General features: G+C 40.4%; 1 protein-coding gene across 1 annotated transcript in view; it reads left to right on the forward strand.

Annotated features, from left to right (window-relative positions):
* CFAP299 (cilia and flagella associated protein 299) overlaps nt 1-16,152 on the forward strand; it is a 719,586-nt gene that overhangs the window by 691,654 nt on the left and 11,780 nt on the right. The gene's annotated exons all lie outside the window — the stretch shown is intronic.

A 16,152-nucleotide genomic window follows, 5' to 3' on the forward strand; every position in this document is an offset into this window, starting at 1 on the left:
TACTGGAGTGGGAATCCATTCCCTTCTCCAGGGGATCTTCCCAGCCCAGGGACTGAACCCGGGTCTCCCACATTGCAGGCATATTCTTTACCATCTGAGCCACCTGGGAAGCCCCAAATGAGTGTCAGCACACTATCACTTGAGGCAAATTATAGAAAACCTAATAAATAGCATTCTTATGCTAGAGTCTTTTCCTTTTTGTAGACTAAACTACATACATAAGAAAACATATAAAATGATAATAGCACTATTAATATGTGTGGAACAAGTTTTTGAATCAGTTTTGAATGGCATCACACAGACTATTTTAAGGCTCGATTTTAACCTATGCCATATACATATACCAAGAATGTATGCCATCAATTACAGTTTTTGTGTATGTCTTTGAAGAATCATTACTGAATCCAAACTGCTATTTGAATGGTTTGAATAGTTTAATTAATAAACACTCATTTCCATAATAATCAATCATGAAATTTCAAAGACTTAATCAATAATCCATGAAACATAACATTTTCCTCTTTTTCCTGGAAGATTTTAACTCAAAAGATTCATGGTGACTCTGAAGGAAAGGTACTTCCAAAATCCTGGAGAATAAGGATTTGGATAATTAATAATAGAAGTATATGATTTTATATTATATTATACATGTATAAAGTATATTGGTCTTCCTGGTGTCTCAGACAGTAAAAGAATCTGCCTGTAATTCAGGAGACCTGGATTCAATCCCTGGGCTGGGAAGATCCCCTGGAGAAGGGAATGCCTACTCACTCCAATATTCTTGCCTGTAGAATTCCATGGACAGAGGACCCTGGCAGGCTGCAGTTCATGGAGTTGCAAAGAGTTGAGCACAACTGAGCAACTAACACTTTCATAAAATATATTATATAAAAGAATTGTTAAGTGAGGCATCCAGTGATATTTGAGTACTTGCTCAGTTGCTCAGTAGTATCCAACTCTTGGCAACTCTATGGAATATAGCCCACCAGGCTCCTCTGTCCATGGAATTTTTCAGGCAAAAATACTGTAGTGGGTTGCCATTTTCTCTTCCAGGGAGTCTTCCTGATCCTGGGATTGAACTCCCATCTCCTGTGTCCCCTGCATTGGCAGATGGATTCTTTACCACCGAGACACTTAGGAAGCCCCTATTTGTACATATGTTCCTTTAAATTTTTTTTTTTTTTATCTTTTTGAAGGATAAAAACTAATGAAAAGAATGTTGGTCTTAGCATTAATAAACAAAATTCTAGGCCTTTATTATTAACTGGCTTCATGGTTTTGAGAAATTCACTTAACTTGTCTAGGCTTTGCTGTTCACAGCTGGAAGATGAGACTTTGTTGTTGTTGTTTGATCTCTGGAGTCCCTCTAGCTTTACCCAGGCCCAATTTGAAGAGATTCTAACTCAACTGGGCCTAGAAGTACATATTTTCATAAAGCTACCAGTGTGATTCTGCTGTAGATTGTCCATGAACCACAATTTGAAAAAGTCTTCCCTATAAAAACAATAATCTCAAGATCTGGTACTTTGTGTGTGTCCCAGACACAAGTGTTCTCAAACAAAACAGAACACATATATTTTCATTTTTATGGACTAGATATAAAATTAGCATGTATATCACCTACTTAATTTCTTAACTTATTTACCCTCTTCAAAGAGCGATAATCATTTTATATTTCATGCATCAACACAGTAGCTCTTACAAACCTACAGGCAAGTCAAGAAATAAGCTAATAAGTCAAGTTTTTAAAACTACAAACAACAATTTGAGTTACATCTTTGTACTCAATATCCTCCCTAACAATTCTGCTTAAAATTCTTCCTAAGATGAACATCTCATAATTCCATCTTTAAAGAGCTATAAAATATTAAGAACCATACAACTCAACTCTCCTTTTTCTTTCCTTCAAGTACTCTCTTTGAGATATTTTATGCCTGAAATTAAAGAGGTTGAGATATATGAAAGGTGGAGACAGTGGTAAACAGGATGTGTTTCCTTTGTACAACACAGATGTAGACTCATTACTTCTGAAGTGTGGTTCCCTTGAAACAGAGTTGTTTGTAAATGGAAAGAGTGGAAAAAAGAAAATCGTGCATGTCTTAGAACAAGTAACATGAGTTCATTGGTTAAGAAATTCCAAATGCAATAAGAGTTTGGTTGCATTGAAAACAGGACCACTGGCTTTAACTTCCCTGCAGCTGTATAACATCTGGAACAAATAAGGCCAGTTTCTATTTCTGAGTGAAGAATGCTTGTCTGAATGATTCACACCCACCAAACTGTTTCCAGTGTATTATCTTTAGAAGGATTGAGTGGACACACTTTGTACTCACTGCTCTGCATCATCTGCACAAATGAAAAAAAAAAAAGGAATTTTCCTTTTGCTTTTAGGAAACATTAACCATGAAAGAGTTTGCTTTGAGTCTTAGCCTAACATAGGTGGTCTAAAAGTTTCATAATCTACTAATGAGAGATTGTTTAGAATAGTTAAAATAGGAAAAAAAAAAACCTTTCATACTTACACCTTTTTTTTTTTTTTCCTTTCCCCTCCCCTCTTCTATTTACTAATCTGAGAATAGAACCTATCACCTGGAAAAATGTCTGGTTAATAGATACTCAATAAATATTTATGGCATAAATGATTGAATGTATGATTCCCTCCAAACACAAATGCAATGCTATACATAACAAAAAGGGGAGGCGTATACTATGTCACTGATGCTTGAGGTAGCAGTAACAGTCAGGAACGGCACAGTCACACCACTCTGTATTGATCCAAGTAAGTCAGAAAAAATAATTATAGGAACTTATTGGTGGAAACAGCTAGTAGTGTGGCCATAATTTGAGGCTTTGTTGAAGTTATGCAGGAATCTTTATTTTAGTATGTACTTCCAAGTGTTCTTGTGCAGCCCCAGGAATATGTAATTTAATCCATCTCAAATTCAGACTGTTAGAATATGTTTTTGATTTATGAACAAATTGACACAAACAGGTTAAATGACTTGCTCAGGGTCACAGACTTCTTTATTAGTAGAAACTAGTGATGAAACTTAAACTTAAATATGAGACACCATAGGGAGCATAAAGAGTGTATGAGTTCAACACTTGCCCTTTAAGTGCTTACAGGATTTTTAAGAAAACAGGCATGTAAAGAATATAAGGGCAACCTAAGGAGGAAAGTGATATGCTATAAAAAAAAAAAAAAATAGAAATGCTTTGGGGATTCAGGGGAGAGATGACTTTCGATCTAGGGCAGGGAGAGCACTGGAGATTGTTAAGGACTAATGGAGGAAGTAATCTTTCATTGAAATTGAAGAATGATTAGGAACTGAACTCATAGAGATGAAGATGATACCTAGAAGGAAACCTATTAGCAAAGATAAGGTTGATGAGTGTAAAACAAAGGAAAGGAAGACCTAAATAGCTAAAGCTAGCTGTTGAATTAGTCTGGAGAAGGAGTGGAATGGGAATAAAGCATGAAAAGATCATGAAAAGCCTTAAATGCAGAACTGGTGAGGACCTTGGACTAGTTCAGATCAGTTCAGTTCAGTCACTCAGTCCTGTTTGACACTTTGCGACCCCATGAATCACAGCACGCCAGGCCTCCCTGTCCATCACCAAATCCTGGAGTTCACTCAAACTCATGTCCATCGAGTCAGTGATGCCATCCAGCCATCTCATCCTCAGTTGTCCCCTTCTCCTCCTGCCCACAATCCCTCCCAGCACCAGAGTCTTTCCCAATGAGTCAACTCTTCACATGAGGTGGCCAAAATATTGGAGTTTCAGCTTTAGCATCAGTCCTTACAAAGAACACCCAGGACTGATCTCCTTTAGAATGGACTGGTTGGATCTCCTTGCAGTCTAAGGGAATCTAAAGAGTATTCTCCAACACCACAGTTCAAAACCATCAATTCTTTGGTGCTCAGCTTTCTTCACAGTCCAACTCTCACATCCATACATGACCACTGGAAAAACCATAGCCTTGACTAGATGGACCTGTGTTGGCAAAGTAGTGTCTCTGCTTTTGAATATGCTATCTAGGTTGGTCATAACTTTCCTTCCAAGGAGTAAACGTCTTTAAATTTCATGGCTGCAATCACCATCTGCTGTGACATAGGGGCCCAAAAAAATAAAGGCTGACACTGTTTTCACTGTTTCCCCATCTATTTCCCATGAACTGATGGGACAGGATGCCATGATCTTCGTTTTCTGAATGTTGAGCTTTAAGCCAACTTTTTCACTCTCCACTTTCACTTTCATCAAGAGGCTTTTGAGTTCCTCTTCACTTTCTGCCATAAGGGTGGTGTCATCTGCATACCTGAGGTTATTGATATTTCTCCCGGCAATCTGGATTCCAACTTGTGCTTCTTCCAGCCCAGTATTTCTCATGATGTACTCTGTATATAAGTTATAAGCAGGGTGACAATATACAGCCTTAACATACTACTTTTCCTATTTGGAACCAGTCTGTTGTTCCATGTCCAGTTCTAACTGTTGCTTCCTGACCTGCATATAGGTTTCTCAAGAGGCAGGTCAGGTGGGCTGGTATTCCCATCTCTTTCAGAATTTTCCACAGTTTTTTGTGATCCACACAGTCAAAGGCTTTGGCATAGTCAATAAAACAGAAATAGATGTTTTTCTGGAACTCTCTTGCTTTTTCCATGATCCAGCAGATGTTGGCAATTTGATCTCTTGTTCCTCTGCCTTTTCTAAAGCCAGCTTGAACATCAGGAAGTTCATGGTACATGTACTGCTGAGGCCTGGCTTGGAGAATTTTGAGCATTACTTTACTAGCGTGTGAGATGAGTGCAATTGTGCGGTAGTTTGAGCATTCTTTGGCATTGCCTTTCTTTGGGATTGGAATGAAAACTGACCTTTTCCAGTCCTGTGGCCACTGCTGAGTTTTCCAAATTTGCTGGCATATTGAGTGCAGCACTTTCACAACATCATCTTTTAGGATTTGAAATAGCTCAACTGGAATTCCATCACCTCCACTAGCTTTGTTCGTAGTGATGCTTTATAAGGCCCACTTGATTTCACATTCCAGGATGTTTGGCTCTAGGTGAGTGATCACACCATCGTGATTATCTGGGTCATGAAGATCTTTTTTGTACGGTTCTTCTGTGTAGTCTTGCCACCTCTTCTTAATATCTTCTGCTTCTGTTCAGTTCAGCTCAGTTGCTCAGTCATGTCCAACTCTTTGGGACCCCATGAATCACAGCACGCCAGCCCTCCCTGTCCATACCCAACTCCTGAGTTTACTCCAACTCATGTCCATCGAGTCGGTGATGCCATCCAGCCATCTCATCCTCTGTCATCCCCTTCTCCTGCCCCCAATCCGTCCCAGCATCAGGGTCTTTTCCAATGAGTCAACTCTTCGCATGAGGTGGCTAAAGTATTGGAGTTTCAGCTTCAGCATCAGTCCTTCCAATGAACACACAGGACTGATCTCCATTAGGATAGACTTGGGCCTCCTTGCAGTCCAAGGAACTCTCAAGAGTCTTCTCCAACACCACAGTTCAAAAGCAACAGTTCTTTGGTGCTCAGCTTTCTTCACAGTCCAACTCTCACATCCATACATGACCACTGGAAAAACCATAGCCTTGATTAGAATGCTTCTGTTAGGTCCACACAATTTTTGTCCTTTATCAAGCCCATATTTGCATGAAATGTTCCCTTGGTATCTCTAATTTTCTTGAAGAGATCTCTAGTTTCCCATTATGTTGTTTTCCTCTATTTCTTTGCATTGATCGCTGAAGAAGGCTTTCTTATCTCTTCCTGCTATTCTTTGGAACTCTGCATTCAGATGTTTGTATCTTTCCTTTTCTCTTTGGCTTTTTGCTTCTCTTTTTTTCACAGCTATTTTTAAGGCCTCCTCAGACAGCCATTTTGCTTTTTTGCTTTTCTTTTCCATGGGGATGGTCCTGATCCCTGTCTCCTGTACAATGTCACGAACCTCCGTCCATGGTTCATCAGGCACTGTCTATCAGATCTAGTCCCTTAAATCTATTTCTCACTTCCATGTATAATCATAAGGGATTTGATTTAGGTCATACCTGAATGGTCTAGTGGTTTTCCCTACTTTCTTCAATTTAAGTCTGGATTTGGCAATAAGGAGTTCATGATCAGAGCCACAGTCAGCTCCTGGTCTTGTTTTTGCTGACTGTATAGAGCTTCTCCATCTTTAGCTGCAAGGAATATAATCAATCTGATTTTGGTGTTGACCGTCTAGTGATGTCCATGTATAGAGTCTTCTCTTGTGTTGTTGGAAGAGGGTGTTTGCTATGACCAGTGTGTTCTCTTGGCAAAAGTCTATTAGCCTTTGCCCTGGCTTCATTCCATACTCCAAGGCCAAATTTGCCTGTTACTCCAGGTGTTTCTTGACTTCTACTTCTGCATTCCAGTCCCCTATAATGAAAAGGACATCTTTTTCGGGTGTTAGTTCTAAAAGGTCTTGTAGGTCTTCATAGAACCATTCAACTTCAGCTTCTTCAGCATTACTGGTTGGGGCATAGGCTTGGATTACCATGATATTGAATGGTTAGCCTTGGAAATGAACAGAGATCATCCATGTTCTTTATTTTGGAGTCATGTTGAACACGATGGCTACTCCATTTCTTCTAAGGGATTCCTGCCCGCAGTAGTAGATACGATGGTCATCTGAGTTAAATTCACCCATTCCAGTCCATTTTAGTTTGCTGATTTCTAGAATGTCGACATTCACTCTTGCCATCTCCTGTTTGACCACTTTCAATTTGCCTTGATTCATGGACCTAACATTCCAGGTTCCTATGCAATATTGCTCTTTACAGCATCGGACCTTGCTTCTATCACCAGTCACATCCACGACTGGGTATTGTTTTTGCTTTGGCTCCATCCCTTCATTCTTTCTGGAGTTATTTCTCCACTGATCTCTAGCAGCATATTGGGCACCTACCAACCTGGGGAGTTCCTCTTTCAGTATCCTATCATTTTGCCTTTTCCTACTGTTCATGGGGTTCTCAAGGCAAGAATACTGAAGTGGTTTGCCATTCCCTTCTCCAGCGGACCACATTCTGTCAGACCTCTCCACCATGACCCATCTGTCTTGGGTGGCCCCACATGGCAGCGTGTCTGCCCTCTGATGCCCTCTCACAACACCTACTGTCTTACTTGGGTATCTCTTACCTTGGTCATGGGGTATCTCTTCAAGGCTGCTCCAGCAAAGCTCAGCCACTGCTCCTTACCTTGGAAGAGCAGCTCCTCTCGGCCCTCCTGCACCCTCGCAGCTGCCACTCCTCGGACTTGGGGTAGCTCCTCTGGGCCGCCGCCCCTAACCTTGGACGTGGGGTGGTGGCTGAGAGGAGCTATCCCACGTCTGAAGTCAGGGGCGGTGGCCAAGATGAGCTATCTTGGAGTAGACTTGATGGAAAATAGGGAAATATGCCCAGGCTCTTGTGCAGGGAAATAACAGGATGCAAGTACGTTTTAAGGAGATTACAGAGTATAAATTAGGACACACTAGGGAGAAAGACTGGAGAAGATGAGACTACAACAATCAAAGAGAACTAGAACTCGGGGTCGCATTGTAGTTAGAATGTTTCTGAGTTAGGCTTTTAATACTGCAACTACCTGATCATCCAAGAAAAGACAAAACTTAAAGAATATATCAATGTAGAAAAGTGGTTGAGAAATGACATTTTACTCCAACACTTAGGAAAGAGAAGGAGAGAGAGAGAGTTCTAATGCTGGATAAGAGTAGAGAAAAAGATAAGCTGGATGGATATCATTTAAGTCATTCTGTCACCTCTTTATTCTTCCTTCCATCTTCCTCTTCCTGTGTTTACTGGCACTGTGAGGTATAAAAAATGAATCAGAAAGTTGGCTTTCTTTCCCTAAAAAAGCTTATAGGTTAACTAACTGGTGGGTGGGTGGGTGCAAAAATATAATATGCACAGAAATGGCAAGCTGGAAAGTGACCTGACAGGGAAGAAAATGCTCTAAGAATTCCAAAGGAGGCAGAGATTACTTTCAACCTAAAGAATTCATAGGGCTTCCCTTCTGGCTCAGCTGGTAAAAAATCCTCCTGGATTGCAGGAGACCTGGGTTCAATTCCTGGTTGGGAAGATCCCATGGAAAAGGGAAAGGCTACCCACTAATATTCTGGCCTGGAGAATTCCATGCACTGTATAGTCCATGGGGTTGCAGAGAGTCAGACATAACTCAGTGACTTTCACTTCACAAGGCATTCAAAAACAAGTTAGTGAAAGAAATGGCATCTGAACCAGATTTTGAAAGATGGATGTGATGAAAACATGAGAACAAGAGCAGAAAGGATGTTCTGGTAGGCAGGAACTTCACATAGAAAGGTGTGGAAGCACAGGGCATGAGGCTGCGAGAGAAGGGAGAGGAGCTCCTTTTGGCAAGAGTCATTCTCAGCACTGATCAGATATGAGAATCACCCAGAATGTTTTATAGTATTTCATGCCTGGCCTCATCAGCAAAAACTGTAGTTTAATTGGTGTGGGTGGAAGGTCTGCCTGGACATCCATTCTTTTTAAAAGTTCCCAGGTAAGTCTTAAGTGCAAGCAGGGTTGAGACCAAGGTACAGGAAGGAGAGAAATAGCAGAGAAGTTTTGGGAGAAACTTGAAGTCCAAGAGTGGAAGCCAAATCTAGTGAGGTTTTGCCGTTCTGTACAGTTCAACGAAAATCTGTACCATTTGTGTCAAGACTTATAATCAAAATTTCTGAGCATGAAAATGATTAAGCCATCCTGAACGGAGGTTATTTTTCCACTGGCTAAATTCCAATGGTGTACAAAAAAAAAAAGAAAATCAATTGTATGAAAAATATGAAATTAGGGCTTCCCAGGAGAAGGCAATGGCACCCCACTCCAGTACTCTTGCCTGGAAAATCCCATGGACGGAGGAGCCTGGAAGGCTGCCGTCCATGTGGTCACTGAGGGTCGGACAGGACTGAGCGACTTCACTTTCACTTTTCACTTTCCTGCATTGGAGAAGGAAATGGCAACCCACTCCAGTGTTCTTGCCTGGAGAATCCCAGGGACGGGGGAGCCTGGTGGGCTGCTGTCTATGGGGTCGCACAGAGTCGGACACGACTGAAGCGACTTAGCAGCAGCAGCAGCAGCAGGTGGTGCTAGTGGTAAAGAACACACTTGCCAATGCAGGAGACTGAAGAGACATGGCTTCAATCCCTGGGTCAGGAAGATCCTCTGGAGAAGGAAATGGCAATCCACTGCAATACTCTTGCCTGGAGAATCACATGGACAGAGGAGCCATGCAGGCTACAAACTACCGGGTCACAAAGGGTTGGACACAACTGAAGAAACTTAGCACGGCATGTTCTTTCTGTCACTTTATGTCTAATAGAGTGTATTTAAATATAGTTGCTAGACAAATGGTTAATAACAAAACAAGCAAATAAAAAAATATGTTAAAAGATCTTAAAGATGCGGGGTTTTTATTAGACGTGTGTGTTTGTGTGTTTAGTCTCTCAGTCGTGTCTGACTCTTTGAGACCCATGGACTATAACCCGCCAGGCTCCTTTGTCCATGGAATTCTCTAGGCAAGAATGCTGGAGTTGGCTGCCATTTCCTCCTCCAGGGGATCTTCTCAACAAAGGGACCGAATCCATGTCTCCTGTGTTTCCTGCACTGCAGGTAAGTTCTTTACCCACTGAGGCACCCCAAGTTAGACATAGTAAATAGAAACAGAGGACACTATTGTATCATCAACCTTTCTGGTTCGCCCTGAGTGTCACTGAACTTGGAAGTCATGTGTAATGCAGACTGCACTGATTTAGCAGATGTATTTCTGATCTCTTTACATATCGATACTCTTCGCCATGCAACAAGAGCTCCCCAATCCAGTCTTCTCTCTTGGAAAATCACAATTGTTCAAACATAAAAATGAGATATGCTGGAATGCAAACTGTTGTTACAAGAGCTCTTCATCTACATCCAGCCCACCAGGACTTGTTTAGTAGCAATTTCCTCGACTTCCAGATAGCATTTCCCCTTCCTCTCTCCTCACACCAGCCGGTCAGGAAAGCCCTAGGCTTCATCCTCCTAGGGATTCAAGCTGCATCTGTCTGTGGCAAGGCCCAGGAATCCCCATTAAAAAAAAAAATTATTTTACTGAAGCATGGTTGACAACATTGTATTAGTTTAGGGTGTATAGAAAAGTGATTCAGTCATACAAATATATATAGTCTCTTTCTTTTTCAGATTCTTTTCCTATACAGGTTATTTCAAAACACTGAATATAGTGCCCTTTGCTATATAATATGTCCTTGTTGTTTATCTATTTTGTATATAATATGTGCATATCTGTTACTCCCAAATTCCTAATTTATCCCCATCCCACCTTTCCTCTTTGGTAACCAAGGTTTGTTTTATATGTCTGTGAGTCTATTTCTGTTTTGTAAATAAATACATTTGTAACATTTTTTTGTTTTATATTTCACATATAAGTGATATAATATGATATTTGTCTTTGTCTGACTTACTTCACTTAATGTTGTAATCACTAGGTCCATTCACGTTGTTGCAAATGGAAATATTTCATTATTTTTATGGCCAAGTAATATTCTATTGTATATATGTATATACAACATATATATGTATATATATATATTATATATACAATATATACATACTTTGGCCACCTGATGCAAAGAACTGACTCATTGGAAAAGACCCTGATGCTGAGAAAGATTGAAGGCAGGAGGAGAAGGAAACAACAGAGGATGAGATGGTTGGATGTCCTCACCAACTTGATGGACATGAGTTTGAGCAAGCTGGAGAGTTGATGATGGACAGGGAGGCCTGATGTGCTGCAGTCCATGGGATCGCAAAGAAGGAGACATGACTGAACTGACTGATATATGTACCACATCTTCTAGATATTAAACTTGCTTCCATGTCTTAACTATTGTAAATAGAGCTGCAATGAACATTAGGGAACATATACCTTTTCCAGTTACAGTTTTCCCAGATATATGGCCAAGAATATTTTCAAATGTCTTTTCTGGTGAGCTTAAAGATTAGCTGATTGATAGAAGCTCTTTAGCAAAGTGATGTTTTATTAGCTATTGTTTCAGTGCCAGGAAATTTGGAAAACTCAGCAGTGGCCACAGGACTGGAAAAGGTCAGTTTTCATTCCAATCCCAAAGAAAGGCAATGCCAAAGAATGCTCAAACTACCACACAATTGCCCTCATCTCACACGCTAGCAAAGTAATGCTCAAAATTCTCCAAGTCAGGCTTCAACAGTATGTGAACAATGAACTTCAAGATGTTCAAGCTGTATTTAGAAAAGGCAGAGGAACCAGAGATCAAATTGCCAACATCCGTTGGATCACTGAAAAAGTGAGAGACTTCTAGAAAAATATCTACTTCTGCTTTATTGACTATGCCAAAGCCTTTGACTGTGTGGATCACAATAAACTGTGGAAAACTCTTCAAGAGATGGGAATACTAGACCACCTTACCTGCCCCCTGAGAAATATTTATGCAGGTCAAGAAGCAACAGTTAGAACTGGACATGGAACAACAGACTGGTTTCACATTGGGATAGGAGTACGTCAAGGCTGTATATTGTCACCCTGCTTATTTAACTTATATGCAGAGTACATCATGAGAAATGCTGGACTGGATGAAGCACAAGCTAGAATCAAGATTGCCAGGGAAAATATCAATAACCTCAGATATGCAGATGACACCACCCTTATGGCAGACAGTGAAGAAAAACTAAAGGGCCTCTTGATGAAAGTGAAAGAGGAGATTGAAAAGTGGCTTAAAACTCAGCATTCAGAAAACTAAGATCATGGCATCTGGTCCCATCACTTCATGGCAAATAGATGGAGAAACAATGGAAACAGTGACAGACTATTTTGGGGGTTCCAAAATCACTGTAGATGATGAGTACAGCCATGAAATTAAAAGACACCTGCTCCTTGGAAGAAAAGTTTTGACCAGCCTAGACAGCATATTAAAAAGCAGAGACATTACTTTGCCAACAAAGGTCCATTTAGTCAAAGCCATGGTTTTTCCAGTAGTCATGTATGGATGTAAGAGTTGGACTATAAAGAAAGCTGACGGCCAAAGAATTGATGCTTTTGAACTGTGGTGTTGGAAAAGACTCTTGAGAGTCCCCTGGAGTGCAAGGAGATCCAACCAGTCCATCCTAAAGGAAATCAGTCCTGACTATTCATTGGAAGGGCCGATGCTGAAGATGAAACTCCAATACTTTGGCCACCTGTTGTGAGGAACTGACTCACTGGAAAAGACCCTGATGCTGGGAAAGATTGACGGTGGGAGGAGAAGGGGATGACAGAGGATGAGATGGTTGGATGGCATCACTGACTCAATGGTTATGAGTTTGAGTAAACTCCGGGAGTTGGTGATGGACAGGGAGGCCTGGCACTCTGGTGCAGTCCGTGGGGTCGCAAATAGTCAAACATGACTGAGCAACTGAACTGGACTCAACTCATTGTTTCACTATGCAGGGAACATAAGAGACACAGGTTCAGTCCTTGTGTTGGGAAGATCCCCTGGAGGAGGCAAGTCCATAGGGTCACAAAGAGTTGGACACAACTGAAGCAACTTAGCATGCACACACCTTTTCGTATGTCCACAAGGTAATCAAACTTCATTCTTTTAAAGCAAGCTATAAGTCAGTAGTCTTAATTTTATGTAGTCTAAATTACACATTTCTGAGATTGCACGAACCAACTAGAAAGTACAGACCACACACCAAAGGCTTTTGGATTAACTCCCACCACAATACCAATGACCTCAGCAGATACTTCCATTGATAAATTGCAGCTATTTTTCCTTCCTTACTTGGATCATGATAGAATGAGGATGACGATACCCATTCTTGCTATCATGGCCTCACCAAGAATCATTTTGTCAGGCAGATCAGTCCAGAGGCTCACATGAAACATATATGACAAAGACTTGTGAAGCATACACAGAACCGTGGGGCAGAAACCATTTTTGGTCGATTTGCCATCGTATCTCCAGTGCTAGGGTATGGTAGGTGCTTAGTAAACATCTGTGGAATGAATAAACTGAATATTAAATATTTGCTAAAGAAGAAGGAAGGTCAAAAATAATCCTGGAAACTTTTGAGGTTAACTTTAAAATATTTTAGGATCTTAGACACTCGAAACATACGTAGTGCTAAAGCTATTTTTAGTTGAAAATTGCCTGAGTAATTGACTCTGGTACTTTTCTCTCCTTGGTAGGTGAGTTAACCCTGGGGGTCCTTTCCTGCTTTGGAGTGCTGATTCTAGGTGTCCAGGGCAAGGGCAAGGTGTTAGGTACTTAGTATTTTATTATGTTTAAAAAGTAAATGTATAGTCATTATTGTCTGATACAGATGCCAAAAAACACAAAAAACAGAAAGTCAAATTTTACTTTATTTTTCTATAAGCAAAAGAATATCTAGGTGAACAAGGTTTAAAATTAAAAATTACTTCCAATGACAACATATGTTTTTGTTTTGGGGGGGAGTGACTTGTTTGTTTGCTTAATTTAGAGGACCATTGCAGCAATACCTCCTTACAGTTCCTGTCCCTCTGCTCCATTCCTCCCAAGCCATCCTCCACCCAACCACTTGCTATATTAGTAGGAAAGGTGTTAATTGCCTCCTAATGCTGCCTCCCAATTCACTATGTTAAAGTCAGATGGAGCCTGTCATAGGCTGGAAAATTCTCTTCTCAAAATGGGGGCCCCTAACATTCCTACATCCTTTCTGCAGATGGTTTGAATTTATTCTCTTGAAGCTCCACCCTCCCAGCGAAGGTCCTCAATTTTACAGGTTGTCTTTTTACAGGGCTCAGGTATATTTCCTACTGGATATTTTTAAGAAAAACCCATACTGAACAGAATAGGCTTAAGAGAAGCCACACTTTCTTTCTTGAAAGTCTCCAACAGTGTTCTCTCACCTCCACACAACCTTGAGTTAATGGGGCAGGGGACACTTACTGAGTCACCAGCACCACTTTTTTGGCTCCTGGGTTTTCCTCAGAGGCCTCTTGTAAGTACTGCTTTTAACTGTGGCACAGTCGCAGTTATTAAGTAAAGCTGAGGCCTTGCCAGTTTTCTGGTTTTGCTGCCCAAATTACTGAATGTTTGGTTGATTATAGCCCTAAAACACCCACATACTCAGAAGCTTTTAAATGTTTTCTCCCCTTGGGCAATCACCTGGTATACCTGAACTGAAAGTCTACCACATATAAATTAAGTATTTACTTAACAAACTGCTGCTAAAATCAATGGCCTTGAGGAATACATTAAAAATTACACAACAGAGATTAGCTTTTATGAATTAAAACTCCTAAAACTTAAATGCTATGCCCTTTTTCTGACCTGGAAAACTGATTTTAATTTTATATGCAGTATTATGAAACAACCCCTAGAGATAAGTACATTGTTGTTAAGTCCAATGTATGAATGAACTCATATACAAGGTGTGGCACAGAAAAGGTGAGCTGGAAGAAAGAAAAAAAATTAAATATATAATTTAAAATTATATATATATATATATATCAATGCTTAGTAATGAAAGTGTGAATGACAACCCTTCACCATCCAAGTATATTATCTTAGTGAAAATAAAAGTATATATTTATGCTGCAGTGAAAAGAAAGTATATAATAAAACATACATGACAAAGAAAATTTGCTGTGTTAAGCTTCTGATTAGAAGGACAGCCTAATCAAACATTATGCCAAAAGTCAGTTCTGTTCAGTCGCTCAGTCATGTCCAACTCCCTGCAACCCCATGAACCGCAGCATGCCAGGCTTCCCTGTCCAACACCAACACCTGGAGTCCACCCAAACCCATGTCCATTGAGTCGGTGATGCCATTCAACCATCTCATCCTCTGTCGTCCCCTTCTCCTTTTGCCCTCAATCTTTCCCAGCATCAGGGTCTTCTCAAATGAGCCAAAAGTAATACAGACCAAAAGAGAAGTGAGAATGGAGAAATTTGAGAAAGACAGCTTTAGCTTCAATTCATGCTCACGTTTTTTTACAAAATGTGTTACGAATCAGTACAAGGACTATGGAAAAGAATGGAACATTTCCTTTCCTAGCTGAATGAAAAGATTAAGTAGGAACAAAATAGTCGTTTCCTTCATGGTTTCAAAGACCTGGTAACTAACGTCAGAGAGGCAGGTGCTAGACACACAGGAGTCAGGCATAGTGTCTGTCGGTCTAGACCACAGTCAAGGAATTATTGTTTATTCAAAGAGAGCATGATTTCTTCTCAGTCTTAACAGCTAAACAAGTAGTCAAGTCTCATGACTATTTAACAATTCATCACCCCATTAGATGCTTACAGTTTCTGAGGCACTGAAATCCCAAAGCAGGTTGAGGGATACTGAAATATGTTGGAACATGGAACACGATAGCATGAACAGTGATCAAGCCTCCTGGCAGGGGAGAAAAATCCCATGCTGATAACCTCTAAATGGTTATTGCTAGTTGGGAGAGCTTCAGCGTACATATTAGTGGCCTGGATGATGTATATTGCTCGAAAAGCTGAAGCAAGAGTAAAAAAATCATAAGACAAAGAAACAAATGGCAACCCCCAACTTGGTAACCCAGAACACTACCTCACAAGCACACGAGGCTGCTCCAGAGTCCTAAAAGACTCTCAACCTTTTAGGAAACACAACTAATTTTAAAACTCTGACACATTTTATAGATTTGCTCAGAAAAGAAAATGCATACCTGCTGGCATACACAGAGTAATATAAAAATATTTTAGGATATTCAGAAACCTGCCTAAGCCTTTTAATGAATTCCAATTGAGACCTGAGGACCTAGGACTCTCCAAAATGCCCGAAAGCAGTTCAAAGGAGCTAGAAAAAGAACCGGACAAGTAGGAAAGGCTGGGGAACACCTCCTAAGACTCAGAGAAAAGCTGTTTAAGAGGGGCAATAGGGAAAATGAGTTAGAGTTAAACTTTTATCAGCTTTGTGATTAGGGTAAATTCCTTAACTCCTCTGGGCCACTTCTCTATCTCCGTTTTCTCATCTGTTAAATCTATTAAAAACTACTACTTTACACAAGGTTGTGATGATTAAGTGAGAGAACGTGTTTAATGTGCTACTGAATTGGGCTGGGTAAACAGATATTG

This window comes from Bos mutus, chromosome 6, assembly GCF_027580195.1.
Source record: "Bos mutus isolate GX-2022 chromosome 6, NWIPB_WYAK_1.1, whole genome shotgun sequence".
NCBI classification, from domain to species: domain Eukaryota; kingdom Metazoa; phylum Chordata; class Mammalia; order Artiodactyla; family Bovidae; genus Bos; species Bos mutus.